The 17,658-nt window shown below is 43.3% G+C and overlaps 1 protein-coding gene across 1 annotated transcript in view; it reads left to right on the plus strand.

The window, feature by feature from the left end:
* The first annotated feature begins 1,951 nt into the window (after positions 1-1,951).
* COBLL1 (cordon-bleu WH2 repeat protein like 1) overlaps positions 1,952-17,658 on the plus strand; it is a 259,317-nt gene continuing 243,610 nt past the window's right edge. The window contains exon 1 of the mRNA XM_082260783.1: positions 1,952-2,020. The gene's annotated coding sequence lies outside the window, so the exon portion shown is untranslated. The remainder of the gene's footprint in view (positions 2,021-17,658) is intronic.

Raw genomic sequence — 17,658 nt, forward strand, 5'->3', positions numbered from 1 at the left:
TTTTTTGGGTCCGCATCAGAATCGGATCGCATGGGTGTTCACACCTATGAGATCCGATTCCTGTCCGAATTGACAGTTCGCACTGCAATATTCAAACTAATCTGGGGGTGTCATTACCTTTGTACTGACACTCCCAGCAGTTCGCATATGGCAGTGTGAACTGCCTGCAATTGGGTGCGATGCCGGAAACCGCAGTGGATTCGCAGGGTTTCCGCATCACTTAGTGCCGGTTCACCCTTATGCGCTTGCGCTTGCAATGCGAACACCTTGTGTTATTCAATAGTACCAGCGCGATTGTAATGAAAATTTGATTGCGTTGATTATGTTAATTAAGCTCAGGAGGGGTGGAGTTGAGGGGAAAACTAAAACAAAAAATAAGAATTCGTACATATCTGAACTGATAATGCGAGTCCAGACCGATTTACATTGATGTCTATGGAGACTAAATTCGCAACGCAACGCTGTAAACTCGCACAAGACCCTTTTTATCATCGCAGCACATTCGCATCTGGATCGCAACGCATAGATGTGAACGACCGTCACGAATTCAATGTATTTTGTAAATGCATGCGATTGGAGACTATTTAGAACGCATCGCATTCGCAGTACAAGCGCATAAGTGTGAACCGGCACTTAGAGGATTCAAAAAACAAAATATATTGGCATTATTTACATGATTTATGTGAATGAATTATGGAAATGACCATTTCTCTGTTTACCTTCAGGCTGAACGTGATACATATGTAACAAAACACCATTCATTCCACTTATGTATCAATGAAATAAAGCCAACCTCTCTTTACTGTCTACCGAAGAAACCTTCCTCCATTCTGCAATCCGTTCCCTCTTCCGCTGAGTCCAGGATCCATGTTGCCCAAAAGAAGGACAAGTTGTTTTTTTGAATGACAGCCCCCATGATTTTACTGCCACTCATCAGGCGACAATCGCTGCAAATATGCACTGAGATCGGGGTGTCATTGGAAGTGACAGGGATCGCATATGCTTCTTTATATCTAATGAATGGCAGAGTATATGGCTGTATATCTTGTGAATGGAGGAGTGTATATAGTGAATGGAGGAGTGTATAGAGTGATTGGAGGAGGTTGTGTATATAGAGTGAATGGAGGAGGTTGTGTATATATAGTGAATGGAGGAGGTTGTGTATATATAGTGAATGGAGGAGGTTGTGTATATATAGTGAATGGAGGAGGTTGTGTATATATAGTGAATGGAAGAGGTTGTGTATAGAATGAATGGAGGAGGTTGTATATACAGTAAATGGAGGAGTGTATAGAGTAGTTCAATATAGAGTGAATGGAGGAGGTTGTGTATAGAATGAATGGAGGAGGTTGTGTATATATAATGAATGGAGGAGGTTGTGTATATATAGTGAATGGAGGAGGTTGTGTATAGAGTGAATGGAGGAGGTTGTGTATATTGAATGGAGGAGGTTGTGTATATATAGTGAATGGAGGAGGTTGTATATATATAGTGAATGGAGGAGGTTGTGTATATAGTGAATGGAGGAGGTTGTATATATATATATATATATATAGTGAATGGAGGAGGTTGTGTATATATATAGTGAATGGAGGAGGTTGTGTATAGAGTGAATGGAGGAGGTTGTGTATATAGGTGAATGGAGGAGGTTGTGTATATAGGTGAATGGAGGAGGTTGTGTATATAGTGAATGGAGGAGGTTGTGTATATATAGTGAATGGAGGAGGTTGTGTATATAGGTGAATGGAGGAGATTGTGTAGTATATAGAGAGGTGCTGGGTGGGATTGGCACCCCCTAGCGGTGTATAATGTGTATTGGTAATGTGTGGTGTATGGGGGGGGGGAATGCACACAGTGATGAGGAGGGATCGGGCGCTCATGTCCCGGCATGAAGATTACAGAGCGATCACACGGGGGGAGGAGAGCAGAGAGGAGAGGAGGAGGAGGAGGAGAGAAGGAGGGAGGAGGGAGGCACAGCGGACACAGGCGGCTCTGTTCCCCGGATCGCTCCGCACACAAGGTCAGTGTGATCTCCCCGGACAGCCCGGGAGGGGAGGGGTTGGGTATAGAGGGGGGGGGGGGGGGGGGGGTTGGTTGCCCGGCTGGCACTCCATATGGTGCCCGGGCGGGGAGGAGAGCGGAGTGTAGATCTCGGTGACATGGAGAGGGAGGTAAGGAGGATCGCTCTGTACTCATAGTATAGAAGGTGAGGAGGAATGAGACTTTCTATCGGAGTGCAGAAGTTCTATAGAGATCACCTGAACTCCGGACTACTCCCCCCATCATATACACCCCCCACCATATACACCCCCCACCATCATATACACCCCCTCCATCATATACACCCCCCATCATATACATACCCCCCATCATATACACCCCCCACCATCATATACACTCCCCACCATATACAACCCCCCCATCATATACATCCCCCCCACCATATACATCCCCCCCATCATATACACCCCCCATCATATACATCCCCCCCATCATATACACCCCCCACCATCATATACACTCCCCACCATATACAACCCCCCCATCATATACATCCCCCCCACCATATACATCCCCCCCATCATATACACCCCCCATCATATACATCCCCCCCATCATATACACCCCCCACCATCATATACACCCCCCACCATATACAACCCCCCCATCATATACACCCCCCATCATATACATCCCCCCCATCATATACACCCCCCACCATCATATACACCCCCCACCATATACAACCCCCCCATCATATACATCCCCCCCGATACTATACACCCCCCATCATATACATCCCCCCCACCATATACACCCCCCACCATATACATCCCCCCCATCATATACACCCCCTCCATCATATACACCCCCCATCATATACATCCCCCCCATCATATACATCCCCCCCGATACTATACACCCCCCATCATATACATCCCCCCCATCATATACACCCCCCATCATATACATCCCCCCCATCATATACACCCCCTCCATCATATACACCCCCCATCATATACATCCCCCCCATCATATACATCCCCCCCGATACTATACACCCCCCATCATATACATCCCCCCCACCATATACACCCCCCACCATATACATCCCCCCCGATACTATACACCCCCCCACCATATACATCCCCCCCATCAAATACATCCCCCCATCATATACACCCCCTCCATCATATACATCCCCCCCATCATATACATCCCCCCCATCATATACATCCCCCATCATATACATCCCCCCCACCTCACCATCATATACACTCCCCCACCATCATATACATCCCCCCCACCTCACCATCATATACACTCCCCCACCATCATAAACATCCCCCCCACCATATACACCCCCCACCATATACATCCCCCCGATACTATACACCCCCTCCATCATATACACCCCCCATCATATACATCCCCCCCCACCATCATATACATCCCCCCCCACCTCACCATCATATACACCCCCCACCATCATATACATCCCCCACCATCATATACATCCCCCCCACCATCATATACACCCCCCACCATTATATACATCCCCCCCACCATCATATACATCCCCCCCACCTCACCATCATATACATCCCCCACCATCATATACATTCCCCCCACCTCACCATCATATACATCCCCCCCATCATATACATCCCCCCCATCATATACATCCCCCACCATCATATACATCCCCCACCATCATATACATCCCCCCCATCATATACATCCCCCACCATCATATACATCCCCCCCCACCATCATATACACCCCCACCACCATCATATACATCCCCCCCTATCATATACATCCCCCCCACCATCATATACATCCCCCCCACCATCATATACATCCCCCCCCACCATCATATACATCCCCCCCACCATCATATACACCCCCCCACCATCATATACATCCCCCACCATCATATACATCCCCCCCCACCATCATATACACCCCCACCACCATCATATACATCCCCCCCACCATCATATACACCCCCACCACCATCATATACATCCCCCCCTATCATATACATCCCCCCCACCATCATATACATCCCCCCCACCATCATATACATCCCCCCCCACCATCATATACATCCCCCCCACCATCATATACATCCCCCCCCACCATCATATACATCCCCCCCACCATCATATACGCCCCCCCCCCACCATCATATGCATCCCCCCCACCATATACACCCATCACCATACACGCTTCAATCAGGGCTCAGTCACACAGGTACTTACCACTAGAGTTAGAAGAAGACCCTACATTACACCTGTATGTGCAATTCTTCCAGTGACTCTCAGCATGTAGAAATATAACTATTTACATATAAAATCACCCCAGATTCAGCGCCATCGCACACGCTCTGTGTACATGGCAGAACGCGGCGCACATTGCGCTCTGTATGACCCCATTCATTCCTATAGTGCTGCGCTGCAATGCGTACAAAACAGAACAAAGTACGCATCTGAACACCACCGTTTATTTAGACGCCCGTGTGAATGAGTCCCAAAGGATCCATTTTTTTTTGCTGATCAAATTCTCCCAATAGAAGTAATCACTTAATAACTGACAACCCAACTGATTGATCCGACACACACAGGAGAGTGGATTCTGCATGATAGTTGGAAGGTATGATCAGAAGGGATCGATGTTTTCACTGCGCAACCTCATAATCCGATCCACTAAGATCAGCGCGTCTCAGGGGGTGCTGATCCATTCATCGTTTTCCCACCCTGCCAATTACACTCAGCTTGGTTGAATCCAATCTGCATCAATCTGAAAGGGAAGTGAAGTATGGAGATTCAATTGTTTGCCAATTTGATCTGATAGTAAAATCAGAGTGTATGGCCATTATAAATCACAATCTACTACTACACCCCGAATGGATGAATAGTGATCAATAAAGAAGAAGAACTGAACTGTGTCTCCTCAGAGGATTACTTATTAACTCTTTGTATTCATTAATAATTATTAACCCAGTCCCCAGCTCAGGTTTTGTTGTTTATTATTATAGTTTATTATTATTGTTGTTAATATTAATATTATCATTCATTCTTCTTCTTCTTCTTCTTCTTTATTAATATTATTATCATTCCTTCTTCTTCTTCATTATTATTATTATTATTATTATCATTCCTTCTTCTTCTTTATTAATATTATTGTTATTATCATTTCTTCTTCTTTATTAATATTATTATCATTTCTTCTTCTTCTTCTCCTTCTTCTTTTCTTCTTCTTCTCCTTCTTCTTCTTCTCCTCCTTCTTCTTCTTCTCCTTCTTCTTCTCCTTCTTCTCCTTCTTCTTCTTCTCCTTCTTCTTCTTCTTCTTCTTCTTCTTCTTCTTCTTCTCCTTCTCCTTCTTCTTCTTCTTTATTAATATTATTGTTATTATCATTCCTTCTTCTTCTTCTTCATTATTATTATTTTTATTTTGATTATTATTAATATTATTATCATTCCTTCTTCTTCTTCTTCTTCTTCTTCTTCTTCTTCTTCTTCTTCTTCTTCTTCTTCTTCTTCTTCATTATTATTATTATTTATATTATTATAATTATAATTATTATTGTTTTATTATTATTATTATTAATATTATTATTATTATTCCTTCTTTTTTATTTATATTATTATTAATATTCCTTCTTCCTTCTTCTTCTTCATTATTGTTAATATTATTATTATTTTTATTATTTATTATCTTTATTTTTTATTATCCTTATGTATTATTATTATTTTTAGGATTATTATAATTATTTATTGTCATAATATTATTTATCTGTTTGGGTGGCATTAGTTGATCAAGCCCTAACTTAGGCTCTGTTTAGACTTGTGGTTGGGGAGGGGGGCTGCAAAGATGCATAGTTGAGCCATGTTTTTGCCACCTACAAACCACCCCTCTTTATGTGCAATAGGCAGCCGAAGGAAATGTTTACGTACCACTGCCACAATGCTTCACTTTGCACCTGAGGCAAAGTTCCCCCGACATGTAGCAATCAGTGGGATGCAAGCCCCTGAACGCTACACAGTGAAGCAAATGGGGAAGCGCCACAAACACCACACAATCACAATAAATGCACGTGGCTGCGGAGCATTTGTCAGCAAAAACAGGGTTAAAACAGGCGGTGAGGCGGCATCATATCGCTTCATCACCACCTGTCAGTAGCCTCTGAAATGCGATGGTGGGATTCAGAGGAAAGGGAGATTCAGACACAGGTCACATTGATATTGGGTCCATTGTAGCCCAGTATTCATTTATTTGGGGGGAATAGTGTGAGATTGGACCAGGGACTTCAGACTCAGGAGGGGATTTTTGGGGGCCATTATTCTTTTGAAGTGTTAGCCCCCATTCACACCTGAGTGTTTTTTTTTTTTTTGCACAATTTCGGAAAAGCAACACTCAAGATAAAGAATCCCATTCTTCCCAATGGGCCCATTCACACTTGAGCGTTGTATCGCTTGTTGCGTGTTGCTGGAAAAGTATGATGAGCTTCTTTGGCGCAGAATTACGTTTGTAGCCCCATAGACATTTATGGAACTTTCTGAAAAACCTTTACACCCCATTATTGTGCGACTTGTCATACGACTTTGGACATCAAAGTCACATGACAGGCCATATCCCATGTTTTATTATGATAACCATTCATATATGTGCAACTTAAAGTCGCAGCAACTTCAAAGTAGTTCATGCACTACTTTGGTCTGACTTTCATGCAACTTGAGGAACCCTCAAAAGTTGCATGAAAGTCGTACCTGAATGTTTTACATGCAACAGTGGGTCCGACTTTGTAGAGGGACAACAAGTCACATCCAAGTCGCTCCCATCTAAAGTTGCATCAAAGGTGCCTCAAAGTTGCACTTCAAAGTCCTGTACTTTGTCCCGGAGTTTTTCAAGTGTGAATGGAGCCTTAAAAAGCACATTAATGAGCATTTGTCAGGCACTCCCATTTCAAAGTCTATGAGATCAAAAACACATGATGCTGCTCCTGTACTACATGTAATGATTTAAAATGGTGTGTACTAAAAAGCCGAGTAAAGAGAGTAGAGGATGGGATTTTAAAGGTGCCAAACACAGGACATGTATAAAAATATCAAATTTGTATTATAAACATTTAAATGTCATATTTTTTAAAACATCACAATAGTCATGAAATATCCATACAGTACTGATGCAATGTTTTCATCTCTACATGTTTTGCCAAACTATGGCTTCTTCAGGACAGTCTCCTGAAGAAGCCATAGTTTAGCGGAACACGTAGAGATGAATAATTGCATCAGTACTGTATGGATATTTCATGACACTATTGTGATGTTTTATAAAAGATGACATTTTAATGTTTATAATAAAAGTTTGATATTTTTATGCATTTCCTGTGTTTGGCACCTTTTAAAATCCCATCCTCTACTCTCTTTACTCATTTTGAATGTGCCTAGGGAATCTCAGACACCAGGTATCTCTATATGTACAAAAAAAGCTGTTAAATTAATTGGTTGGGGACTTACTGGGGGGGATTTACTAAAACTGGAGCACTCAGAACCTGGTGGAGAACCATGTGCATGATAGCCAATCAGATTCTCACTTCAGCTTTTTCAGTTGATCTTTGGCAAGAAAAAAAAAAAAAACTGGAATCTGATTGGTTGCGCCAGTTTTTGCATTCCTCAGTTTTAGTAAATAAATCCCTCTGTTGACTTTTTCGGAAACAGAAGAGATTCTAAAGCACCTGCTACAATCCGTTCTGTCATTGGCTGGATTAGGTTTCATTCTCTGTTGGGTGCTCTGTACAGCCGTGAATGGGATTCCTCATAGGGGATGAAAGTATAGCCAGGGCATGCTGGGACTTCCCTGAATCATGTATAGCTAAAGTGTGCTTTGCAATTATTTAGAAGGGATAGTCAAGATGCATCAAGAGATTATCATCAAATTTGGAGCGCTGGGTGTCAATTCTTGATCAAAAAAATATTTTTTTATCCTTCACCAAGATAATGACTTACATTTCTGATTTTTTTTAATTTTTTTTTTTGGGGAAATCCAGACAGTTTTTGGGGTTTCAGTTGGTATAGGTATTCATGGAAGCTCATAGGTAGAACTTACACTTTACTGCACATTGCCACATCACATGCTAACGCATGGCTATATGTGTACTGCGCACCCAATGCACATATAAAACGTGTGGAAATGCACCTGTGCGATAGCGTTCCATAGTGCACAAATGTGAATTCTACAAAATAATGGGGTTGATTTACTAAAGCAGGCAAGTGCAAAATCTGGTGCAGCTCTGCATGGTAGCCAATCAGCTTCCATTTTTTTTTTTGTCAAAGCTTAAAACAGTAGTAAACCCTTTAAAAAAAAGTTTCTTTCTGCAAGGAAATATCATAATGAATGCATATTATGAGGGACTAACACCTACAGCGCCGTGCTGTCCCTGCTGAAAGGGCTTCCATCCTCACCCGATCTTCCTTCTGGGTGCGCGGGCCCTGGCCATCTGATTGGCCGAGCGCGATGACGTCATGCCTGCATGTGCATGTGGGAGTCTTGGCCGCAGCACACAGCTCTGTGGCAGAGTATGCCATTCCTTCAGAGCACATGCACCAGTGATATCACCTGCTCTGCTCGCTAGAATATCTCCTAAACCAGGGGTCTTCAAACTTCCTTAACAAGGGGCCAGTTTATACTACACTTAGGTGGCGCTTCCTTCTTGCCCTCCCCTTCTTCTTCTTCCAGATAAAGAGCCTGTTAGACTCTGAGGATAGCTGCCACCACTTATTTATTTATATATGGAACTTTCATTGCCTATTGATGAACCATTATTGTATGGACTTGATAATTCATTGATACCTTATTTAATTGTTTTACAATAGTGAATACCCTCTGCGCCAGATATATTGTGTGTTTTTTTTTACCATGCATAGCTGCACCAGATTTTTCACCCTCCAGTTTAACCACTTGACCTCTGGAAGATATACCGCCCTTCATGGCCAGGCCATTTGTTGCTATACGGCACTGCATTACTTTAACTGACAATTGCTGTACCCAAACAAAATCTGAATCATTTTTTCCAACACATAAAGCTTTCTTTTGGTGGTATTTGATCACCTTGGTTTTTTTTTTTTTTTTTTTAAAGGCAGAAAATTTTGAAAAAAAAAAAAAACTTATATAGCTTATATACTTATATATATAGCATCTACAAACTATGGTGTATACACTGGAATTTATTTATTTATTTATTTTTACTAGTAATGGTAGCGATAGTATGGCGGGCAATCTGACACTAAGGCTCGGTTTCCACTAGTGCGACTTGCGGTGCGACTTGACACATGTCAAGTCGCACAGCAAGTCAAAACCCATTGTTTTCAATGGGGCCCGTTTCCACTGCCGCGGCTTCAGTTGCGGCGACTTCAAAAGTAGATCGTGCACTACTTTTGAGCAGCCTTCAGTGTGACTTCCCTCTATATATGAGGGACAAGTCTCACTGAAGCCGCAGTTTACTTTCGCTACGAAGTCGTGCTAGAAGTAGCACGACTTTGTAGCCGCACTAGTGGAAACCGAGGCTAACTGACACTTTTGACACTTTGTGGGAGCCTGTGACCTTAATACAGTGATCATTGGAAAAAGTATACACTGTCACCCTACTAATGACACCTGCTGGGAAGGGGTTAAACATCTTATGTACGTTTCATTTTTTTTTTTTGAGGTACAGCCCATTTAAAATGTGAAAGGTGCCCTAATTTCCTAAAACCTCTAAGCGCCGGTTCACATATGAGCGACGCTACTTGCAGGGGCGACCTCCGAGATCGCGGTGCGAGCTGCGCGCCGCGACCTCGGAGCGGCCGCCACGGACTTCATAACATTGAAGTCTATGGCGGTCGCCTCCTGGTCGCCCCAAAGAAGCTCCGGACCCTTTTTCTAGGTCGGAGCGACTTGTGTCGCTCCTATTAGAACGGGTCCGCAGCTTTCCTATGGGAGGCGACTTGCGGCGACCTGTGAGGGCGACCTGTGAGGTCAAAGTGATTGTAAAGTCTCTTTTTTGTTTTGTTTTATAACAAACGTTATATTTACCTGCTCTGTGCAGTAGTTTTGCACAGAGCAGCCCGGATCCTCCTCTTCTCTGGTCCCTCTTCGGCTCTCCTGGCCCCTCTCTCCTGTTGCGTGCCCCCACAGCAAATAGCTTGCTATGGGGTCACCCAAGTCACATCTCCCTGTGTCCATTCAGACATGGAGCTGCAACCCAGCCCTGCCCCCTCTCTCTCCTGATTGGCTGATTGACAGCAGCGGGAGCCAATCGCACCATGCTGCTGTCTCATTCAATGAGGAGGGGAGTCCTGGGCAGTTGAGATACTCCTGCAACATCGCTGGATGAAGATGTGTTTAGGTAAGTATAATGGGGGGCTGAGGGGGGGCTGCTGCACACAGAATGTTTTTTTTTTTTATCTTAAAGTGGATGTGAACCTGATTTATGAAATTTGACCTAAGAACATATATCTGTAGTGTTTTCTTATCTCTCTCCAAAGTCCTGAGTCCCGTGTCTTTCTGCTGTTTTATTGCTCTTTTATCAGGATGATTACTTCTGACAAGTTCTCTGTCAACCAAGATAAAACCAGGCTGAAATTTGTGTGGGAGGTTGCTATAAATAGATTAGCAGAGAGCTTGTCTTGTCACAGCACAGCTCTGCAAGTCTCTGCCTATGTGGAGGGAGGGTATGTGTGCCTTTCCTCCAATCAGCTGTCACACAGTGTATGCCAAGAATCCACTCCCAGTGCTGCACAGAAAGATAAAAGTTCTAACGCCATATGCAATTTCCAAAGAATATAAAAGCTGAAGACATACAAGTAAAACGTATGTAGGGAGATTTGTTTAATCTCTGTGTGTCATCTGAGGCTGTTCACTTCACTGGGTATATGTGAAGATTTACATCCACTTTAATGCATAGAATGCATTAACCACTTGCCGACCGCCCGCCGCCCGCCGCAGATATACTGCAGCAGGCTGGCTTGGCTGCGCGAATCGACGTATGGGTACGTCGGTTCGTGGGAGTGGTGCTGGGAGGCGAGCGACTAGGCAGAGGGGATGTCGATCCACAGTACTGGTGGCCGCAATTGCTGCCAGGCACCCGCGATCGCTCCCCGCTGCGAGAGAAGGATGGGCAGCTGTTGTAAACACAGCTGACCGTTGTTCTCACTGAAATCATCACAGAGCTCCTGTGATCCTTCTATATAAGATCACAGGTCTCTATGATTATTTCACAAGTCCCTCCCCCATACAGTTAGAAAACATGCCCCTAGGTACACAATTAACCCTTTGATCACCCCTAGGTTAACCCCCGCCCTGCCAGTGTCATTATTACAGTAACAGAGCATATGTATAGCACCGATTACTGTAGTAATGTCACTGGTCCCCCCAAAAGTGTTAAAAATGTCAGTTAGGGGTCCGTTCTGTCCGCCGCAATGTCGCAGTCCCGCTAAAAATCACAGATCGCCGCCATTACTAGTAAAAAATAAATAAATAAAAATTACATAAATCTTTCCCCTAGTTTGTAGACACGATAACTTTTGCGCAAACCAATCAAAATACGCTTATTTCGATTTTTTTTTACCAAAAATATGTAGCAGAATACAAAGGATGAAAAACTTTTTTACATTTTTCTTTTTTTTTGGGAATGTTATATAGCAGAATGTAAAAAAAAAAAAAATATATATATATATATATATATATATATTTTTTTTTTTTCAGAATTGTTGCTCTGTTTTTGTTTATTGCACAAAAAAAAAAAATTGCACAGGTGATCAAATACCACCAAAAGAAAGCTCTATTTGTGGAAAAAAAAGGACATCAATTTTATTTCGGTACAGCATTGCATGACCGCACAATTTTCCTGTTAATATAATGCAGTGCCAAATCGCAAAAAATGGCCTGGTCATTAACCAGTTGCCGACCGCCGCACGACGATATACGTCGGCAGTCAGCCCCGGCCAGGAAAAGTGACGTATATATATATGTCACTAGCCTGTCACTTGCTAGGGAGCCAATAGTGGGCGAGCGCGCGCCTGCGGAGGTGCGCTCCCACCCCGGCTCGTTCCCCAGCAAGTCCGTGCGTGTGACCGGCGGACCCGATATCCGCCGGTCACTCGCCAATCGTCGCTGCAGAGGGAGAAAGGCAGGCGGCTGATGTAAACAAGCCGCCTGTCATTCTCCCTGGTGTAGTAACAGTGATCATACGGTTCTACTATGTAGGACCGTTGATCACTGTTCTTACAGCTCAAGCCACAGCCAATCACAGTTAGAATCACGCCCCTAGGGACACACACAACCCCTCCCTCTCAAAAAAAAGTTAACCCCTTCACTACCAGTGTCATTTTACAGTAACAGTGCATATGTATAGCACTGATTACTGTAGTAATGTCACTGGTAACCCCAAAAGTGTCAAAAATGTCAGTCAAGGGTCCGATCTGTCCGCCCCAATTTCGCAGTCCCGCAAAAAAAATCGCAGATCGCCGCCATTACGCGTTAAAAAAAAAAACAACAAAAATGACAAAAATCTTTCCCTTAGTTAGTAAACGCGATAACTTTTGCGCAAACCAATCAAAATATGCTTTTTGCGATTTTTTTACCAAAAATATGTAGCAGAAAACAAATTGGCCTAAAATGTTAAAACATTTTGATTTTTACATTTTTTTGGGGGAATTTCATATAAAAAAAATGTGAAAAATATTGTTATTTTTGCAAAATGGACGCTCTTTTTTTGTTTATAGCGCATGATCAAAAAATCGCACAGGTGATCAAATACCACCAAAAGAAAGCTCTGTTTGTGGGTAAAAAAGGACGTCAAATTAGTTTAGGTACAGCGTCGCATGACCGAGCAATTGTCTGTTAAATTAACGCAGTGCCGAATCGCAAAATAGGCCCTGGTCAGGAAGGGGGTAAAATCTTCCGGGGCTTAAGTGGTTAAGGGGGCAAATCCTTCCAGTCCAAAACTGGCTAAGATAAAAAAAAACCTTCTGCCTTTACAATTCCTTTATTATGTAGTGTTTTGGGACCTCCAGCCAGGCTGTTCCCATGGATTTAACAGTATGAGGACCTCAAAGATACGTGCCAGCGATCCTGCGTTTAGGCTAGGTTCACATTTGGGCATTGTGGGAACTCACGCACAATTTGCACACATTTCCAGAATGCACAGAAAACACAAATCCTCTTTTCATGTACGCAACAATGCCATTCTTGGTGGCACCCCAAATCACCTCCCCAATGCACACTCTTTCCTGTGTGCTGAAATGCATGGTAACAAAATGGTTTATAAAAAGGGTCATTCACTAAATTGAAATGAATGGTCTGCCCTAAACATGATAACGCTCACAAGAGTGGGCGCACCTTGGCATAGGTGGTAAAGGAGCCTCAGAGGTTGGGAACACCTGATGTACAGCTGTTTATGGTGTACGGTTCTGTACATGGCATACTTCTGTAGCGTACATCTGCAGAACGTTGAAGATCAGCTGTGGAAAGTTTGGAATGGATGACTTTGACAGCTTCCAACTTTTTTTTTTTTTTCTTTTTTGCCAAGAGCAGAATTTGAATTCAGCATGTGACCAAGTGGAATTTCTCCAGACTTGTATGAAGAAATGTGTACAGGAGCTGGAAGATCCGGGATAGGTTCCTAACCATTGCTTTTAAGTCCCAGCTGTCTGTCTGCGTGCCTCCCTCATGATACACTTCCCATTGGTATAAGTCTAAGCCAAGGATGCCCAGCATATGCCAGGCTGAGAGCCCAAGGTTATAATGGAGCACTTTGAACTGAAATCATTCCTACTTTATGAAATCTTAGATCCCATACACATTTGCCCAGCCCTTCCAAATGCCAGGAGAAAAGCTGCGCCAAAAACACGCCTAAAGCTGCGTTTTTTTGCAAAGCATTAAGACGTGTTTAGACGCGTTTAGGTGTGCCAAGTGCGTGGGCATTCATTCATTTCATTAGCCAGAATATTTATTTATTAATGAAATGAATGAATGCTCAAGCGCTTGACCGCTTAGTGCTTAACCACTTAAGCGCCGGAAGATTTTACCCCTATTCCGACCAGGGTTTTTTTTGCGATTCGGCACTGCGTGACTTTAACGGACCATTGCGTGGTCGTGCGACGCTGCACCTAAACGAATTTGACGTCCTTTTTTTCCCACAAACAGAGCTTTCTTTTGGTGGTATTTGATCCCCTGTGCGATTTTTTGATCATGCGCTATAAACAAAAAAATAAAGAGCATCAATTTTGCAAAAATAATATTTTTCACATTTTTTTACATGAAATTCCCCCCCAAAAAAATGTAAAAATCAACATTTTTTAACATTTTCGGCCAATTTGTTTTATGCTACATATGTTTGGTAAAAAAAATCGCAAAAAGCATATTTTGATTGGTTTGCGCAAAAGTTATCGTTTTAACTAACAAAGGGAAAGATTTTTGTAATTTTTGTTGTTTTTTTAACGCGTAATGGCGGCGATCTGCAATTTTTTTGCGGTACTGCGACATTGCGGCGGACAGATCGGACCCTTGACTGACATTTTTGACACTTTTAGGGTTACCAGTGACATTTCTACAGTAATCAGTGCTATACATATGCAAAGTATGTTACTGTAAAATTACACTGGCAGTGAAGGGGTTAACTTTTTGAGAGGGAGGGGTTATGTATGTCCCTAGGGGCATGATTCTAACTGTGATTGGCTGTGACTTGAGCTGTAGGAACAGTGATCAACGGTCCTACATAGTAGAACCGTATGATCACTATTCCTACACAGGGGAGAATGACAGGTGGCTTGTTTACATCAGCCGCCTGCCTTTCTCCCTCTGCACCGACGGTTGCAGAGTGACCGGCGGACATCGGGTCCGCCGGTCACATGCGCGAGGGGGGTCCGTGACCGTGCGGGAGCGCGCCTCCGGCGGCGCGCGCTCGCTCCCTAGACCCTCACAGGCTAGCGACGTAGTACTACGTCGCTCTGCCTGTGAGGGGGTTGACCGCCGCAGTAAATAGTCGTGCGGCGGTCGGCAAGCGGTTAAAGCAGAGTTCCATTCAAAAGTGGAACTTCCTCTTTATAGCCTCCTGACCCCTGACATGCCACATTTGGCATGTCATTTTTTTTTTTTTTTTTTGGGGGTGGCACCTAGTTTTGACAGGTACCCGCTCCCACTACCGCTCTGGCAGCCTAGGCGACTGGAGCGTAAGTTCTCCTCTCCCCCTCCCTCCCTGCAATCTTCTGGGACCCGTCACAGATCCCGACCACTCAGGACGTGCAGTGTGACTCGCGCATGCGCAGTGCGCACCCGGCTGAGAAGCCGCAAGCTGTCACAGCTAAGTGCCCACAGTAGTGATGCTGGCGCCACGGGGAGAACAGGGAGAGATCAGAGGCTCCAGCTGGCCGCATTGCTGGACCGTGGGACAGGTGAGTGTGTGTTTATTAAAGGTCAGCAGCTACACTTTTTGTAGCTGCTGACTTTTAATAAATGCAAAAACCAGTGGAACTCCGCTTTAAGCGCATTTAAATGCATTTAGGTACGTCTTGTTTTTTTTTTTTTCTACTCCTAAATGCACTGGCAGTAGTTATTTTCTGCCTCTAAACGTCTGTAAGTCCTGCTTCACACCAATGCGGCTTTGAAATTGCGCTAATTTAGAGCAATTTCCAATCCGAACATCAGTGCGATTTGCACTGCGGATTTGATTGTGACTTCATGTAACAGAAGTCTATGCAAGTTGCAATGAAATGGTTAAAAAATAGTAAAGGAACCTTTTTTATAATCGCTGCGATATAGTTGGATCCATTGCCGGCAATAGGGTGCAACTTGTCACAAGATTTGGAACTGTAGAATTGCATGACAAGTCGCACCGGTGTGAACAGGGTCTAAAAGTCTAAGGGGTTGATTTACTAAAGGCAAAAAGACTGTGGGGGTTATTTACTAAAACTGGAGAGTGCAAAGTCTGGTGTAGCTCTGCTTTGAAATCAATCAGCTTCCAGTTTTTTTTTGGCAAAGCCTAATTGAACAAGCTGAGTTTAGAAGCTGATTGGCTACCATGTACAGCTACACCAGATTTTGCACTCTCCAGTTTTAGTAAATCGACCCCACTGTGCACTTTGCCAGGTGCAGTTGCACTCTACGAGTGCAGTTTCTCCAGAGCTTAGTAAATAAGGTAAAGCTTCGATTTGCAAAGTATACCAATCATGAGCAAGGGAAAAAAACCCCCCCAGCATTTTTGCTTGCACATGATTGGATGATGGAAGTCAGCAGAGCTTCTGCTCATTTACTAAACCCTGGAGCAACTGCTCTTGCAGATTGCAACTGCACTTTGCAAAGTGCACAGTCTAGTTGCTTTTAGTGAATCAACCACTATGTGTGCATGCACACATAGGGGTTGATTTACTAAAAGCAAATAGACCGTGCACTTTTCAAAGTGCAGTTGGGCTCTGCAAATGCAGTTGCTGCAGAGCTTAGTAAATTGGGTAAAGCTTCATTTTGCAAAGAATACCCAATCACATGCAACGAAAAAAAAAAAATGCATTTTTGCTTGCACATGATTGGATGATGGAAGTCAGCAGATCTTCTGCTCATTTACTAAGCTCTGGAGCAAAGTGCACAGTTTATTTGCCTTTAGTAAATCAACCCCAATGTGCAAGTGAGGAGATGCAGAGCCACAGCACCTAAACATGGCTATCCTACCAGTTCTGAAAGGGACATTTTTACATTTAGAAATATTCCTTGTCTGATCACTGGAACGTGTAAAGGGACTCCGTGATCTGGGGTGCTCCTGGAGATCTCTAGAACAGTCTGAATTAAATATATAAAAAGGATGAGAGCATCACAGCTCAACCAATAGATTTAGTTCAGAGAACGTTTACTATTCACAATAAAGTATGGCCAACGCATTTCATAAAGACTTCTATGCTGATAATGCCAATGATGTATGAATATATTGTCAGACGGGCAACCCATGCTGGCATTACTGCAGTGTTTCTCAAACTTTTTTCAGTCAAGGCACCCTTTAAAAATGATGGACAATCTCGAGGCACCCTCCAAAGTTATGGACAGTCTTGAGGCGCCCCATTCTATTCTAAAATGTAAAAATGATTCTAATAAATGCAGCAACGTCCACCCAACGTTAGAGGAGATTTATTCTTCCAAAGCAAATACACTTTTGCACACTGGTACTGACTAGTATTCTAATGTTTCTCTTCTCCTCAGTTTTTCTCCATGTAACGCAAATGCTGATGGAAAGGGGCAGAGGAGGGTGTAACCAGCATGATGTGTAGGCAACTTTCATCCTCTTTATCAACTGATGATGCCATTGGTTGTTAGAACACCGGCTGCTAGAAGGTTGTAATGGTGCACAAGGAAAACCTATGGCCTTATGTAACTAAAGGCAGGCTTCATCCACATGCTGGCTTGTATACTGCAAGTGCAGTTGCTGCAGATCTTAGTAAATTAGGTAAAGCTTCATTTTGCAAAAAGTACCCAATCACATGCAACTGGGGAACTGTGCAGAGAAGGGCAACCAAACTGATAAGAGGCATGGAGGATCTCAGCTATGAGAAAAGATTAGAGGAACTGAATTTATTCTCTCTTGAGAAGAGGAGATTAAGGGGGATATGATCAACATTTATAAATACA

Source organism: Pelophylax lessonae (assembly GCF_965119305.1).
Source record: "Pelophylax lessonae genome assembly, chromosome: 6".
Lineage (NCBI taxonomy): Eukaryota > Metazoa > Chordata > Amphibia > Anura > Ranidae > Pelophylax > Pelophylax lessonae.